General features: G+C 38.0%; 2 long non-coding RNA genes across 3 annotated transcripts; one reads left to right on the top strand and one right to left on the bottom strand.

Moving 5' to 3' along the window:
* Window positions 1-2,741, bottom strand: LOC106092937 (uncharacterized). Its single transcript, XR_009397652.1, has 3 exons — window positions 2,660-2,741; window positions 145-230; window positions 1-83 (listed from the first exon to the last, which is right to left on the bottom strand). It is a non-coding gene; the product is annotated as an uncharacterized LOC106092937 (long non-coding RNA).
* Window positions 743-3,500, top strand: LOC106092936 (uncharacterized). Of its 2 annotated transcripts, XR_001222261.2 has the most exons (3): window positions 743-1,093; window positions 1,165-2,561; window positions 2,662-3,500. It is a non-coding gene; the product is annotated as an uncharacterized LOC106092936 (long non-coding RNA). The 2 variants fall into 2 exon arrangements; XR_001222260.2 differs by having other exon boundaries at window positions 743-2,561.
* The last annotated feature ends 14,160 nt before the right edge of the window (window positions 3,501-17,660 follow it).

Below are 17,660 nucleotides of genomic sequence, written 5' to 3'. Positions count from 1 at the left end.
CGATGAGTCAAAACACTAAAGAAACTGATAATTGCTCTTTTCTTGGCTTCTGGAAGAATAGAAAGAGTTCCGCATATTTTGTACTGTAGAATTACAAATAAATTTAATAATTACCAACAAACAATATTTTTGTTTTTTACTTACCTCAACCTTTTTGATCTATTTTCATGTAATAGCGCATTTTATAGAATATCTGACCTTTAAAAACATCTGTTCAAAGTTGCAAATTTCTGCTGGGAAAGAAAGTCCAAGTAAAAATTTCCAGGTTATTTATTTTCGAACTGTCAAAATTTGCATTCATATGTGATAAAAGGACGTAGCAAGGCCTGATATAAAAGTACTTTCACATTTGGGTTGGATGTGCTTAAAATTGAAAAAATCGCCTCTAGCTTTCTCTAATTTTATGTTAACATGTTTATCAAAATAGCGAAATTTATCTATGTGAATACTCAAATCCTTCACTCCTTCTTTATTCTGAACGCTTTTACCATCGATTGGGGAATATATCCTGAATGACTTCCAATTTACAAAAAACAAAACATTTCCCGACTGATGGTCTAAAGAGAATAGTCTCGCACTTTTCGAAATTTATGGACAATGTTCAATCCTTTGCGTATATAGTGACAATGATGACCTTTTCCGTATGGTAGACTATTATATGATGGGCGAAATCGATTGATTCACTTATAGAGTTAGGTAAATCAAATATATATAAATTGAAAAAAGTGGAGCTGTGAATCAACCTATTTTATATGGAGTCAACTCTGTTTACTGCGATGATTTAGCAATCGATTAAATAAGCACCGATGACAGTGAAACATGTCGTTGAAAGAGACGCGAAGAGACAACACCAAAGAAAAAATCCACACGCAAACACAGTAATAGGTACACACAGACACACATTCAAGTCACGCCATCGCATATGCACATGCGAACAGAAGTCATCACCACACTCGTCATATAATTCTCAATATAAATTCGCATGTTTATTTAGTTTAAGTGATTTACTTAACAATTGAATTCGATAAAATTTTAAATTTAAATTTGTACATTAAAACTCCATTTTTTTTGCTGCCTATTGGAAATCGATCCGGTAAGGTATTGCTTGTGCCTGACAAATTTCGGTCTGCCTACATCAGAATTTATTACAATCTGCCACAAAAGTTTCTCTTTGTTTTCTCTGCGCTCTCGTCAAGTGGATCGCCTCATCTATTAAGTCAAAAATGTCTGACACAAGATCAAGAAAGAATGCAGCCTCGAGTCAAGAAGATGGGGAGTCCTCTCATAGTGGTAGTTTAAATTCGACATTGGTCACCGTGGAGACTAAAACTACTGCCAAAGAGCCAGGAAAACTATTGTCTGCCACGACAAACACACCGTCGGCACGCTCAGAAGCAGGAGAAGTACAAAAGCCATTAGAAGCTTGGGCAATATACCACCTATGACATAATTACCAGGTAGTGTACCGTAAAGAGCTGAGTACAATTTTTTCTCGCGAAGTGCACTCCCTGTCAACCAGTTGGTTGTGTATATTATAGTTAAGAACCATAACACAAACAACGACAAATGGCGCGAACTAATAAAATACACAAATTCAGAGCTGCACTAATCACTGATAGTGTACTCAATATTTTGTTGGGCAACTGCCAATACCTGAAAATGAATATGGCTTGATACTACCACCAAAGGAGCCAGGCCGGTTACCGATGAGATTTTGTTTTCAATAATGTCAACAATGAATTCGTCGAAGTATTCAATAGATGAAATGAAAAGGGACACGAGCCAAAATAATGCCGCCATTGCCATTATACTGTCCCAATTCGTGAAATAGCCATGTCTGCAAATGCTGCCAATGATTTGCAACAACAGATGTCGAAAGCAGAATCAACACAGCCATCGATAACGACAACTTTGCAGAAATCGACTATTTACACAAAACAAGTGTGAACGCCCAACACAATCAAAGAAGAACGTTGGCTACACCAAAGAGGGTAAGAAAGATAAGAGCTGGCGTTAGAGGGCAATACGTGATGACGAGTGACAAAATTTTAAGACACAACATATTTGAATTGCTCACGATATTTCGTTTTTCCTTTATTGCAACTTTCGGTTGCAAAGAAACAAAGCAAAATACGAAAAAATGTTCGAACGAATGCCCGAATCAAAACAGAATAACCCGAAAATGTTGCAACCCTCAATGTGAATCCAATTGGAATACAATAAAAATGTTGTGTCTTTAACGCGAGTTATTTTACGGTACGGGGAAGACAAAGCAGAAACTCTCTCTTGATTATCTTACCCTCTTTGGGCTACACAACAGCCATCATCTTACTTTTTGCCGTCATCACAGAATGATTTGTTATCAGCTGTGCCGATAGCCGATCATCAATATCGATATAAACGAATAAAGAATCCTTTTTCGTTACACAAGCCGCCGTCAGAAGTAGCACCAGCTTTGCATCCATTGTCAAATGTAAACAATGCAGACGGTGCAACTAATGAAATTCGTGTAAGAAATTGTGAATTATTTACGAAGTTGTATAACTAACCGCACTTCGATGGTAAGTCATAGGATTGGCCATTGTTCCTGACTACATATAGCGACACGACATTAGATATTTTAATGGATATTCTAATAGACAAAATTTAATTCACTTACAGAAGGCAGCAAGAGACTCCGTGCACATATTATGGAGGAATTGTGTTTCAACATTGGACGTCCAGATATGCTGATCAAGTCGCAGCTCGAGAAGATACAAGCTTTTCCTTCCATATCAGAGGGTCGACCTGATGGTATTTTGGGTTTGGAAATGTATTGTAGTTGCATTTTTTAAGTCAGCCAAATGCGACTTGTGTTTCGGATGTCTGCGTAAAGGCTCTATTACACGGCATGTAGTTGTCTTATGACAGTCAAAATTAGCACATTTAGAGTTGTACATGTCGTGTGATACAAGTAATGGCACAGCCATAAAAACAAACTGGCGATTGCCTCTTACCATATACAACGAAAGAGAAGGAGGAACGCAATAGGAGTGAAACAAAATGAAGTGGCGATCGACGCAAAGGAAAAAAATGTTTTTTTTTGTTGCTTGAGTTATTCTGAGGGTGACTTGCTCCTCTTAGCTTTCTCCCTTTTTAGATTCGAGTGCCGCCTTGTTGTGCGATTGAGCCGGTGCTTCTTTACGAGCTTGTGCTGCCATCGACTCCCCCCGATTCACCATAAACTCCTGTGAGTGAGAGCCCTCCACAACGGTCAAAACCCCGAAAATCATAACAGCATCGTCATCACCATCTAGCTGACCGTCGGCAAAACTTCTTCATTCTGCTTGCTATCGCCGCATCTGTAGATTCGTTGCCGAAGTTCGACGCGTAGCTTGCAGTTTTCTCTTTCACAAATAAAATAAAATTCAATACCTCTCGGGAACCGGAGCAAACAATCTATTTTTAATGAACTATTGAATTCAAAGGGATAAAAATAAACAAAGTTGAAATTGTAACAATCTGGAAATCACTTTTCAAAATAGCACATGTATTTTTTTCGATTTTAGCGTGCTCTATTCGTTCTTACAAAAACAAAGAAATTAGCTGTTTTTGTTGTTAATCGAATGAAAGCAACCCTAAATTAGATTGTTTTCATAAATTTATGCTTTAACCAGCTTTCTCACAACTTTAACAATTTCTACGCTTTAAAAAAGGTAGCTTTTGCTCAAATTTGTAGGCTATGTCATAGGAAAATAACATGCATGTGTGATAGCAAATATGATGAATCGTATGTAAATTAACAATGTTGACAAACATTTTCAATTACATGTGAATACAAAAATGACATATCACAGGACATCTACAATGCGCAGGCGTATGTGTGAAAGTGCATGCTGCATTTAGATGGCAGGCAGGTAGCAGATTTGAGATGTTGCAATGCAAATGCAATACCAATAATTTGCATAACATTTTTGGGTAACAGCAGTATTCAAACCAAACAGGGCCGGACTTGCGGTTAACATCCCCCCGTTGAAGGTCTTAGGGCTTCAACTGACTTATCAATTGGTAGTACGGCCAGTTTAGTTACAGCTCGCTTAAATATTCCGCTGCTTGTTCGAACGTTCACCACTCGCACTATTCCGTCTTCGCCCTTTGTAGTTTCAACCACTCGTCCCATTTGCCATTTTAGTGGTGGTAAATTTTCATCCTTTATTATCACCATGGCACCAACGGAGATGTTTTCACTTTGAGACTGCCATTTTGATCGCTCTTTTAGAAGAGTTAAATACGAACTGCTCCACTTTCTCCAAAAAATCTGTTGCAATTCCGAAACCTTTTGCCTACTGTTGAGACGACCTAAATTTATTGATGACATATTTGGTTCGGGTATTGAAATAAGTTGACCACCAACTAAAAAATGGCCAGGCGTTAATATATCCAGGTCCTCATGGTCTTCGGAGAGTGGGCACAATGGACGAGAGTTCAAAATCGAAGACTAGGGTGCGTAGCTCGTCGAATGGAAGTGTATTGAGGCCAACTGCTCGGTAGAAATGGAATTAGCAGACTTTACGGCCGCTTCCCAGACACCACCAAAATGTGGTGATCTGGGTGGGATAAATTTCCAATCAATGCCATCATCAAGACATTGATCATGAATGGCATTTGGATGTGATTGCCTTCAAAACATTTGCTTCAATTCATCCAACTAATTTTTTGCTCTCACAAAATTTGTCGCATTGTCGGATTAAATCGTTTTAGGTTTGCCTCTAGTGGCAACGAAGCGTCGTAGTAAGCAAAGACGGGCAATCGAAGACAATATGGACCGCTTTGTCACCACCTTGCAGTCATCAATGGAGGTAAACGAAAATATGTAATTGTCACTCTGGGAGCCCAAGAGTTTGGGTGACATCGGTTCGGTCGTGAAATTTCAACATTGTTTCGCAGTCTTCTGTAGGAACATCTCGTAGAGCATCTGGATCGTTGGAGCACCATTTGCGAATCAAGAATTCGCCCTTTTTAAGCAAAGCTGTCACTTGATGCCTTATCTCTTCGACCTATGCTATGGAATTGCCACCGGAAAGCATGTCATCTACGTAGAAGTCACGCAGAACCACTTTGGAATCCAGTGGCAAATTCTGCTCTTCATCGATTGCAAGTTGATGCATTGCACGGACAGCCAGGAACGCAGCGGGATTTGTGCCATAGGTGACTGTGTTCAATTTATATGTTTTTATTTCATCCGCCTCGTTCTCTCTCCACAGAATGCATTGGAGGTAATCGTCAGGGTGAGACACTCGTACACATCTGTATATTTTGCAAATGTCTCCGCTAAGGGCCACTTTAAAAAATCTATACCTGAGGAGGGTATTGAAGAGCTTTGGTTGTATAGTAGGGCCGGAATGCAAAATGTCGTTTAACGACAGTCCGGTTGTAGTTTTTGCCGATCCATTAAAAATTACTCTAAGTTAGGTCGATGTGCTGTCCAGCTTCTGAACACAGTGGTGTGGCAAATAGTACTTCAAATCTGGTACCTGTGGCGAAATTAACGGCATATGGCTTAATGTGGCATACTCACTCATGAAAGCTGTATACTGAGCCTTTATTTCTGGATTTCGCCGAAACTTTCTTTCCAAGGACTTCAGCCTTTGCAATGCACGCTGGTATGAACCGCCAAGTGATGAAACTCCTCTGCTTTCGATTTGCGGCCGCCGAACTGATTATGTCCCAGAAGGCAAACGAACGAAGTTGCTTAGAAAATGATTTTCGCAGTAGTTCATTTTCAGATCTGGATTCATCATGGAAAAAGTTGGTTTCGATTTTCCAAAAAGATTTGATGACGGCTCAAAGTTACTCTTCTTCTTACTTTACCTCGTCATACGATACAGCAAGTGACCAGGATTGACATGGATAAAAATTATCACCTGCTACCCAGCTGCCACGACCCAGCCGAATAATGTTTTTTGTAGTACAGGAAGGTTGGCACCAATATTTATTTGCCCCACCACATCAAATTGAAAAACAATTCGGCACCAATTAACATGTTGATATGATCCGGTTTGTTGAATGCTGGGTCTGCCAATTGTATGCTTTTTGGTATATTCCAGTTGGAAGTATCAAGATTTATGTTTGACTTGTAATCTGTGATGTTTGGTACCACCATTGCAGCGAACGAAGTGGTGAAATCACTATGGCAAGACTTCACAACCAAATCAACAGATTTCTCAACCAGCATACTTCCGTCACCTAACCCGTAAACTGTGGCTGAAACCCGATTGCAATTTAAGACAAGAATCTTTGCAAAACAATTTGCAATCAAGTTCAATTGGGATGCAGAATCTAAAATTGCACGACATGGCACGAAATTCCCAAACTTATTTTTGGCGAGGATAATGACTGTGGCTAACAGGACGGTTCCACCTGTGATTGCGGATTTCCCAGATGAATCAGCTGACGAAATAAGCACTGATTGGGATGTTGATGGTTCCACTGCACCAGATGGCTGGGTTGCTGGCGATTGGTCTATATGCAATATTGTATGGTGTTTTGAAGAGCATTGTCTGCAGGCACTTGAATTGCACTTTTTCAACACATGGCCCCTCAGAAGACAATTTAAGCACAATTTCAAACGCTTTGCCTCCTTGAAACGAAGAGATGGAGAGAGGTTGCTGAAAGATGGACAATTGACAATGTTATGGTCTATCGAATTACAAAAGGCACACAACGGGGACGAACTTCCAGGGGCTACGAGCACATGACGATTTTAAAATGTTTGCTTTTTGTTGTTTTGTTGAAAAGAGCTGGCACAAACGACCGAGTTGTCCAAATTTTCCATCATTCGACATCTTTGCTCCAAAAAACTTGACATGGATGACCAGGATGGCAGTTCATTCATAGTCAGACTCTCCTCCCATTTTATTTGGGAATCTCTGTCCATTTTAGTTGCAGCTAAATAAATTAAGAGGCCATCTGCAATTAGATCCCTACTGGCTAAAGTCTGCATAGCCCGCAGGTGGGAATTAAATTTATCACTAAGGTGACGTAAGCCAATGGATGGGGAACCTTCAGCAGCTTTCAGCGGAAAATGGCTTTTATGTGGGTCTGAAAATTTAACAATTTGTTATCGAAACGATTTTCCAACAATTTTACCGCATGTAATTTGTCTCGTTTAGCTCCAACGTTGAAATTGTGTCCAAGGCGGCACCAGTTAAGCTTGAGTGCAGATGATGGAATTTCTCCAGGTCACTTAAATCCGTGCTGCTGTCGACAATTGAGAGAAATTCAGCCAATCGGCATAGCTCCACCAAACTTCGGCAACTGTATCTCTGGTATGCGTGTTTTGCGTGTCGAAGATGAAGTTTCAGAAAATGGACTACCATCAACAGAAAATTGACGCACCGTCGATGAACGTGGATTTGATTCCAATCTCCGGATGGAATTCATCTGTCGAGTCAATTTGGCCTTGACATCCAGATACAAGGTTGTAAACTTCATCCGTTCTTCACTTTTCATTTCGGCCGTTACCATTTCCTCCAACGCTGACTGAGCCTCTTCGAATGAGGCGCTTATCTGCTCCAGAAAGTCGAGACGGACGGACAAATCTGCATCATCATCAGAGATGGTCCGTAAGACGATTTTTTAGGTTTCCGACTGTCAAAAAGTTGTAAAAGTCGAAAACGTCGTATACTTGTATAAAACGTAGAAAAAGTCGCAAACGTCATAAACCTTAATAACTCAGTGCAAAAGTTTGATTTTTAACAAATATTATTGTCACTTATTTGTTGTATATAGAAGAGTTTATAAAGGGTGATTTTTTTGAGGTTAGGATTTTCATGCATTAGTATTTGACAGATCACGTGGGATTTCAGACATGGTGTCAAAGAGAAAGATGCTCAGTATGCTTTGACATTTCATCATGAATAGACATACTAACGAGCAACGCTTGCAAATCATTTTCAGTGAATGGGCCCTAGAAAAGTTGGCAGAAAATCCGCTTTTTTATCGACAAATTTTGTTCAGCGATGAGGCTCATTTCTGGTTGAATGGCTACGTAAATAAGCAAAATTGCCGCATTTGAAGTGAAGAGCAACCAAAAGCCGTTCAAGAACTGCCCATGCATCCCGAAAAATGCACTGTTTGGTGTGGTTTGTACGCTGGTGGAATCATTGGACCGTATTTTTTCAAAGATGCTGTTGGACGCAACGTTACGGTGAATGAACACATTTCGAACCGAACACTGATTTTGGTAATAAAATTCAATGATTTGCAAGCGTTGCTCGTTAGTAAGTCTATTCATGATGAAATGTCAAAGCATACTGAGCATCTTTCTCTTTGACACCATGTCTGAAATCCCACGTGATCTGTCAAATACTAATGCATGAAAATCCTAACCTCAAAAAAATCACCCTTTATGTAAAAAAATTTCGCAATAAAAGAAATATTAAGTTTTTTTTTTAATTTTTGCATTTACATTTTTCACACAATAAATTGGAAATATACGCAAATTTCAAGTCAATTTATAAAGTAACGTTTAAGGATTTTTTTGTGAAGCAAAAAATCAATAAATTATTAGTTTTCATCAATTATATTTAGAAATTGCAATTATTTTGTATCCTTTTGCAAAATTATTTGCTTCTCCCGTTTTAATTTGCTTTTTGAAAGCTGTTGTAAACGACATATGTTAAAAATGCATGACATCTGAGGAAGTGTCAAGTGAAATGGTACATGGAGTGTTAATTATGTTATTCAATAACAATACTTAAAAATAACATTACTTATTCAATAAAATACTTAACACGCCATCTTCCATTTCACTTGACATTACCTCACATTAGCATACTTAACACGCCATCTACCATTTCACTTGACACTACCTCAGATGTCATTCATTTTATAACAATATTGGTAAAAATCGTGTAAACCTACGGTAGCTTTTTCTAATTCTTAACCGATTTTTTCCAATTTCAATATTGTTCGTCTCCAGGAGGAAAAAATTACTTATGCCAAAATTTTTAGTTAATCAGATCAAAAATTCGACATATTTTCGTTCGAATTTTTTTTCTGTCAGAAACCTAGTTTTTTGGCTAGGTTTACGACGTTTTCGACGTATGTAATATACGTCGGAAATGTATGTAATATACGTCACTGTTTCTGACAGGCCATCTCTGATCATCATATTCACCAAGCTGCGTCGGCGTAAGGGATTTTTTCAACATCTCCAACTGCTTTAGCATTGATGCAATCCTTGTCATGAAGGGCAATACATTTTTTGAATTTCCGCCATCACTTGCGTTGTTTGTATGCTCTGCGTCTGGCATATTTCCTTTTTTTTAATTTAACAACTTTGCGTTTATTCACAAAAACTTTCAAAAACAAAGGAAATATTATCCAAATTGACAATATTTTTCTAGTGATCACCAAATAGATCACGTCGGGGTCACCAATGTTTGAGTCTGTAATATTTTTTACAGGCTGTTCGAATCGAAAATAAAACACAGCAAGCTTTTCACAAAAAAAAAATAAAGTTCCGAATTGAACAACTTTATAGAATTGCTTGTTGCTAACCAAAAAGACTAATGTTATATTTAAAGCAAAAAATATAACTTCAACCATAAATGCAACTGCATTCATGTATAAAAAGGGCTTCACGTACAAAAAAGGTTTATGTACATACACTCACACATACATAAAAGTGCATTCCCAATCTATTAGCACAGACTTTCGATATTCGACATTATGGAATTCGTACCGAGAGCATAATCAAGTATCAACTGTTCGAAATCCACTCCTGAGCTCTGGATCAATTGAATAGAATTGTTACTTGATATTAATAATTAAAACAAAAGTAAAAACTTAAGTTTTTGAGATTCATTATAATCGGAAATAAATAAATACATACTTTTTCGTATTTAGGAATATTTTCTCCAAAACAAATGGGCTACAAAAAATTTAAATTTGCAAAAAATCCAAATTGTAGACAAGGGAAGGCAACAGCTAAAGAACAAATGATGCCAAATCTTGGAGAAATGTAAAATCGGTCAATTGCAGCATTGGTGGTACCGCGGTGGACACGAGCTCTTTGAAGTTTAGCTCAAATCAATCAAAGTAAATGCAATTTATTATCGTTAAAACATGTTAGTCGCTATTTTGGAGCCATGGGCAAGCCTAATTTCGGTCACAGACTATGGACGTACAAACAAGACTCAGCACCGTCACAACAAAACTCTGCATCGTGCTTTATTACGTTTAAACCAAGAATGGCGAAAAAATAATGTTCCGCACTTCATTTAATCACAGAGTGGCTGTCCAATTTGCCACATGTCGAATTGCAAGCAGCACGAATGTGCTGGAACATAAATATTTCCACATATTTTCGTACTTTGATACAATAAAAAATATTTTTACACAAAAAATGTGAACATTTGTCAGCTACCCGGTAAATCTAAATAAATTGCATTTGTTATTAACAATATAAATTTTTTATTTAGATTATTTATGTACGCTTTATTCGGCAATGACATCGGATCACTTTTATTTATCATTTCTATGCGAATACGCGCAAAGTTATTGTTCTTTTCAGAATCAGAGGACGACAAGAACAGCAAAATCAATGTAACCATGCATTTTTATTTATAAATTCACGTTTGCTTAAAAAATTTCAATAAATTCTTTTTTTTTGACAAAAACTTTTAGTTTGTGTTGTTTCGCTACAAATATACATATGTTCAAATCAACTTTAATGCAAACAATTTTCGGTAGCTATTTGACAAATTTCGATAGGACAGCTTTCGAGTGCGGTAATACATCCATTCTATACATGACAAAATCACATTCGATACAAAAGTGTACTCGATCACGTATGCGGTAATTCGGCCCCAGACTTGGTTGGGTCGTTTATGGGCCTACGTCGATTACATCTGCCAACGTTGCCACAGTTTGCCACATTAGTTTTAATAGCCCTTTAGACGATATGAAGCAAATGATGGATGATAATTTTTCCGTTGAGAATTTTGGGGTCAGATCAAATGACGTGATTTTGGAGTCCGATGAGAACAAGCGAGACAAGGAAATTTTACGCAATTCAACAAAAATATTAAAAGGTCATTACAAAACGGATCTAGTATAGAGGGCCGATGATGTCAAATTGACATCATCGGCCCTCTAGTTTTGAAATGGGCAAACGTCGTTTATACAAAATCGAAAATCGGATGTCTGGGGATTCAGTTTATGCCTCTAATTAAAGACATGAGAAGAATGAATATATCGAAAAGGGTTACGCCAAATTGTTGAAACGAATGGAAATGCATGATGACTTTGATAGGGTATGGTATTTATCACATTTTGGTGCAACCAGTCCCCACAACCAGATGAGATACGAATAGTATTTGATGCCGCCGCTGTTACATCAGATGTGTCTTTGAATTCAACTTTGCTGAAAGGTCCAAACTATTTTATTTCAATTTCCCCAAGGAAAGATCGCTGTTGACGGCTATATTTAGGAGATGTATTCCCAGGTGTGTATAAAAAAAAAACAGGAGATTTTTATGGCGCGATGGGAACAAGATACAGCTTTTTGTAATGAAGGTCATGATATTTGGAACCATATGTTCTGATGCTGTAGTCAACAATATGTATGTCGATTATTTGGTGATGAGTTTCAATAGCAAGAAGGAGGCTTTACAAATAACAAATTAGGCCACTTCTGGCTTTAGATTAAAGAACTTTTCATCAAATTCAATCGAATTGGATTGTTGAATTGTATGGATAATGGTTTTTTGGCGATTCAAAAATAATGAATGTGGAAAGACAAAACCAGACAGACAAAATATTAGGACTTTATTGGAATAAGTTGATGAATTGTTTTGAATTCTAAATCAAGTTCCACAAGGTAAGCCGAGAAACGTTGGAGGAGAAGAAAGATCTTTCTAAAAGACAGGCCTTGGGAATAATTATGGCGATATTTGACCCATTTGGTCATTTGGCGTACTTGGTGGAACAAATTAGATAAGATAGGCCAAATGTCTGTTCCTCCTTGTTATTCAAGCCTACTGCCCTCAGCTTATGATATTCAGTAGCATATTTTTGTCGATGCAAGTTCTGTTGCCTACGCTGCCGTCGCCTATCTTCGGGTGAAACAAGAGAAGAAGATATAAGTTTCATTTATTGCCGCCAAATCCCGATGTGCTCCACCAAAGGGTATGATTATATCTCGACTCTTCGTAGAAGAAAGTTATCAATTTAAGATAAACCGTACAACATTTTGAAGTAATTCTAAGACGGTTATACTTTGGATTCATTCAAAAGAGAAGGAGTATAAACAATTTATCGCCCATAGAAAAGCCAAAATATTGTCGTCATCTGTTCCCGAACTATGGAGGTGGCTGCCTACAGATATGAATATTGCCGAAGAGGCCATCAGGGCAAAATTGTGTTTCGTCAATAACGCCACATCCAGGTGGTTGAAGGGGTTATGATGGATACGATTGATCGACCCACATTAAATCTTGAAAGATTCTCGAGTTATTTGAAAATGAAGAGATATACCGCATGGCTTTGAGATTTATAAAAGTTTACGTTGGAAAATCTAAGATTGTCTCGAATGAATTGTTGCCCTCTGAAATAGAGGCATGTGAAAAGCTAATATGTCGTCTTGTGCAAATGGAGAGGTTTGGTGCTGAAAGAATGTGCCTTATAGTTGGAAGACCCATATTGAAATCAAATGACAAATTCCACTTGACGCCATATTTGGATGATGAGATGCTGATTAGGGTCAATAGTCGGATTGATAATTGATATTTACCTGATTCAGCGAGACAGCCAATGATAATTCCAAGTAAACTTATCGTGGCACATTATCACCAACTGGGACATCATCAGAATGACCAGAATGAGATTTATAAAAGTTTACGTTGGAAAATCTTAGATTGTCTCGAATGAATTGTTGTCCTCTGAAATAGAGGCATGTGAAAAGCTAATATGTCGTCTTGTGCAAATGGAGAGGTTTGGTGCTGAAAGAATGTGCCTTATAGTTGGAAGACCCATATTGAAATCAAATGACAAATTCCACTTGACGCCATATTTGGATGATGAGATGCTGATTAGGGTCAATAGTCGGATTGATAATTGATATTTACCTGATTCAGCGAGACAGCCAATGATAATTCCAAGTAAACTTATCGTGGCACATTATCACCAACTGGGACATCATCAGAATGACCACATTGGTATGAACAAGGTAAGATAGAAAATGTGGGTGTCTCATATTCGAACTGTTTTGAGATCTGTAAAGAGGGCTTTCCCCATATGCATACGAGAATCAGCCAGACCTTTGCCACCATTGATGGATCAAGCACCTATTGACCGTTTGACACCCTATGTTCAACCATTTAGTTATACTGGCCTGGACTACTTGGACCGTTTTCTCACAATTCGACAAAGCCGAGTTAAGAGTTGGATCTCATTATTTAAATGTCACCACCAGAAATTTTGTAAACTGCCGCGGAGTTCCTATAAGAATCAGGAGCGATAATGGGATAATTTTATTGGAGCCTAAAAGGAGATTTCTGCCCAAAACAGATTTTTTGATTTTGATGAAATCCAAAGAAATTTATCGAGAGATAATATTGAGTGAGTATTTAATTGCCCTTCGAATCCTCACGCATGTGGTTATTGGGAAAGATTGGTAAGGTGTGTGAAGCAGTTGTTGTACAGGATATTTAAGGAGGCTCCAATACTCAAAACCTTACGAAGTGCCGTGATAAAGGCAGACAATATTATAAATAACTAGCTGACCCGGGCCCGCTCCGCTGCGCTTTCTTTTACTTTATATGGAACAAAAGTTTCGTTGGAATATTTATTTTCAACAATTAAAGATCTTTTAGTGAAATACCATGCTAACTTGACTAACAGTTTAACAATATAAGTGCCTTTGTCTGAATCCCATATGATCATTATTGGTCTGCGAATTTAAGTTTGGATGTAAGGTGTACTCCATTCTGAAAATACTTCATTTCAGACCGATATTCTCATGATGTCTGATTTAGTGGTGTTTTCGGGGGAGAGGTGGTCCCCCATATACTTGGCCCTGAAAAAATATGAGCATCGTGCTCTTCTCTAAAATACCATTTATTTAAACCCCATATTGCCATTGGCTTAAGAGGAGTTTACAGGATGAGGCGTCCCCCAAAGACATGGCCCCAAAATAGGTTACAAATTCGTTTTCTAATCTCAAATACCTTTCATTTGAGCCACATATTGGCATGGTCGAAAATTTTTAACCCTTTGGGGAAGGGGTGATGCCCTAAATACATGGTCCTACATTTGGATATCAAATTCGTATTCTACTCCCAAATACCTTTATTTGAGCCACATTTTGCGATGGTCACTAAAAAATTGCTGTTTGTGGGGTATTTTGGGAAAGGGGTTGACCCCCCCAAAAATTGGTCCCGAAAATGGGTATCAATTCTTGATCTACCCCCCAGATTTATAGGTGTTTTGGGGATTGGGGTGGTCCCCCAAACACTAAGCCCGGAAATATATATCAGCAATGTGCTCTATTCTCATATATTAATATGTCATTTATTTGAACCCCATATTGGCATTCCCTCAAAATTGGGTGTCAAATTCGTTTTCTAATCACATTTAAACTCCTTATTGCAAAAGTCAGCAAATATGTCTGGTTTGGGATATTGGCCCTAAAAACTGTGAACTCTCTTTAAGACCCAAATTGTCTTGGTGAGCAAATGCGTCCCATTTGGGGTTTGTTATGGTGGTGGGATGTCCGCTAGACAGTTGGCCCCAAAAGTTGATACCAGATACGTGGTCTACCACCACATACCTTTAATTTGAGCCCCATATTTCCATAGTCGGCAAACATGACCGGCTTGGGGTGTGTTTTGGGGGATGGGCGGCCACTCAGTGAGTTGGCCTTGACAATATATATCGAATTCGTGTTCCACTTTAAAAACCCTCTTATTTGAGCCTCATATTGCAATGGTCAGAAAATACTTACTATTTTGGTGGTGTAGTGGAGGTGGCGTGGCCTCATTGACACTTTTCCCGAATTTTGATATCAAATTCGTGCTTTACTCCCAAAGACCTTTCATTTGAGCCCCATATTGCTATGGTCGTAAATTTGTCCCCTTTGGGGGATATTTTTAGTGAAAGGCGGCCCCCCAAACACTTGGATATCAGATTCGTATTCTACTCGCAAATACCTTTTATTTAAGCCCCATATTCCCATGGTCAGTGAATAAGTCCAGTTTGGGGGAGGGGGTTTTGGGCAAGGGGTGGACCCCCAGAAACGTGGTCCCACATTTGGATATCAGATTCGTATTCTCGCAAATACCTTTCATTTGAGTCCCATATTGCCATGGTCGGTAAATATGTCCGATTTAGGGTGTTTGGGGCTTGGGGTGGTCCCCTTAGCACTTGGTCCGACAATTGGATACGTTTTCAGATACGTTTTCTTATCCTAAATACTTTTCATTTGAGTCCCACATGTCGTGATTGGTCTAAATATATGTTTGGTAGGTTTTAGGGTGGGGCAGCCCTCCCCCATCCAAAATTTGGATACCAAATTTTTATTTTTCGGGTACTATATGAGAGCACACAAAATTTCGCTTAAATCGCACCACCCATCTCCGAGATCTGGCGTTCCTAAAAATTAGGGTAAGGGGGAGAGTCCGTCCCCCCTTCAGATTTCAAAAAATGTAGTACCCTATTTTCACCACGGGGTAATTATGCACCATCTATGAAAATTTGAAGAAAATCGGTTCAGCCGTTTCTGAGTCTATAAGGAACACACAAACCTACAAACAAATACAAATTAATTTTTATATATACATATGATAGGTCTTTGGCAGATTTTCCCATTGAACCTGATGCGGATGAACCCTTAACGCCTAATCATTTCTTAATGGGAACTTTGAGATCGACACAAACACGATCCTATTGATGAGAAAGTATGTCTTCGGAAACAGTGCAGAATTGCCCAAAACTTGAAGGACAGAATATGGAAAAGACAGGTAATCGAATATTTGCCACATTTATTAAGACGTTCAAGGTGGAGAAAAGAGCAACCATCCCTTCAAGTCACGCCATCGCATAATCACATGCGAACAAGAAGTCATCACCGCACTCGTCATACAATTCTCAATATAAATTCGCATGTTTATTTAGTTTAAGTGATTTACTTAACAATGGAATTCGATAAATATTTAAATCTTAATTTGTACATAAAATCTGTATTTGTTGCTGCCTATTGGAAATCGGTTCGGTAAGGCGTTGCTTGTGCCTGACAAAATTTCGGTTTGCCTATACCAGAATTTGTTACAATCTGCCAAAGGCATTGATTGTTCCCTGCTGTAGTCCGTTTTCATTCGATATATCTGTGAGCTAGCGCCGCCACGGCTGAGTACCATACCAGAGGATCCATACATTGTCAAACAAATTCTCAAAATCTATCAAACATGTTTCCTTATATATACTTGAACCCAAAAGGATTGTTATTGGTTAGGTTATTAATTTCAATGAACCTGTTAGTTTTAGCATTAATACGACTTTCGGAAACCTTGCATATGTTAGGAAGTAATGTTATGCCTCTCAGGTTTCTAGGATGGCTGGTGTCTATTCATTTTTGGAAGCGCAATAACCTTGCCTATTTTCCATGCCGATGGAAAGTAGGAGCTATTTAGCATATCATTAACGGTGGTAGATTTCTAAGGGCTATATTTTGGATATCGTCAATACCAGCGGAGTATTTACCCCTTAAATTTCTAAATACCTACATAAGTTCATCTCTGGTTATAAAGTTCTCAGAACTTTCTGGAACGAATGTCGTTGGAACGAATGTCGTCAGAAGAATACACTGGATGTCTTATAATTTCATCGAATCCTGATTTTTCTTCTAAACATCGAGAGAGGTAATTATTAATTTGCAGCATATACATTTCCAAAAAAGCACCAAAAATATCAAGTAATTGTATTCCGTCGTTTATGACATATTTCTACGATTTATTTTCGAGAAATACTGAATGAGGGTAATATAGACCCTCATTCAGTACTCTCTTCTTCTAATCATGCCTTCTATATTCAAATCATATCTTCTATAGCGTTTCTTAAGTTTCGTGTACATCTGTTGAGGATTTTTTTGGGCTAAGTTTAGAAAGTTTTGTCTTCTTATATGATCTTATATGAATTCATAGTATTTTCTTGGTTGTTGCCTAATAAGTTTCAATCTAGCTTTAAGTGAAGCAAGTGCCCCATCCGCCAATGCAAGCTACAGTCGGTTGTGTCTTTTAATAGTCGTCAGAATCCTAGTCTTCTCTTTCTATAATTTACTAACCTATGGCGTTATAAATTCCTCAAGGGAATTTTTCGTTCTCCAGACTGGAACAGATGGTCTGATCACATTAGCAATTGCAGAATAAAGTATGTAAATAAGAATCGATCGTTAGAAAGATTAATTTCTTGTTTTTATGAAGTCATTCAGATCGTCCGTCTATTCTATTTATCTAAAGAATTAACATTTATGTGAAATATATTCAATAATTTGGATGTTAAGATTGGTGGATTAGTTGCTAAATTCATTACACACCCATAAATGAAAATAGAGTATCTATTCTTGTAGATTGTATTGTAGTTGTTTCTGAAGTTTAAACATTTGTGTGGTCAGATTTGTT

Source organism: Stomoxys calcitrans, chromosome 3 (assembly GCF_963082655.1).
Source record: "Stomoxys calcitrans chromosome 3, idStoCalc2.1, whole genome shotgun sequence".
NCBI classification, from domain to species: domain Eukaryota; kingdom Metazoa; phylum Arthropoda; class Insecta; order Diptera; family Muscidae; genus Stomoxys; species Stomoxys calcitrans.
The sequence above is the reverse complement of the archived record's forward strand: the minus strand, read 5'-3'. Positions and strand labels throughout refer to the sequence as shown.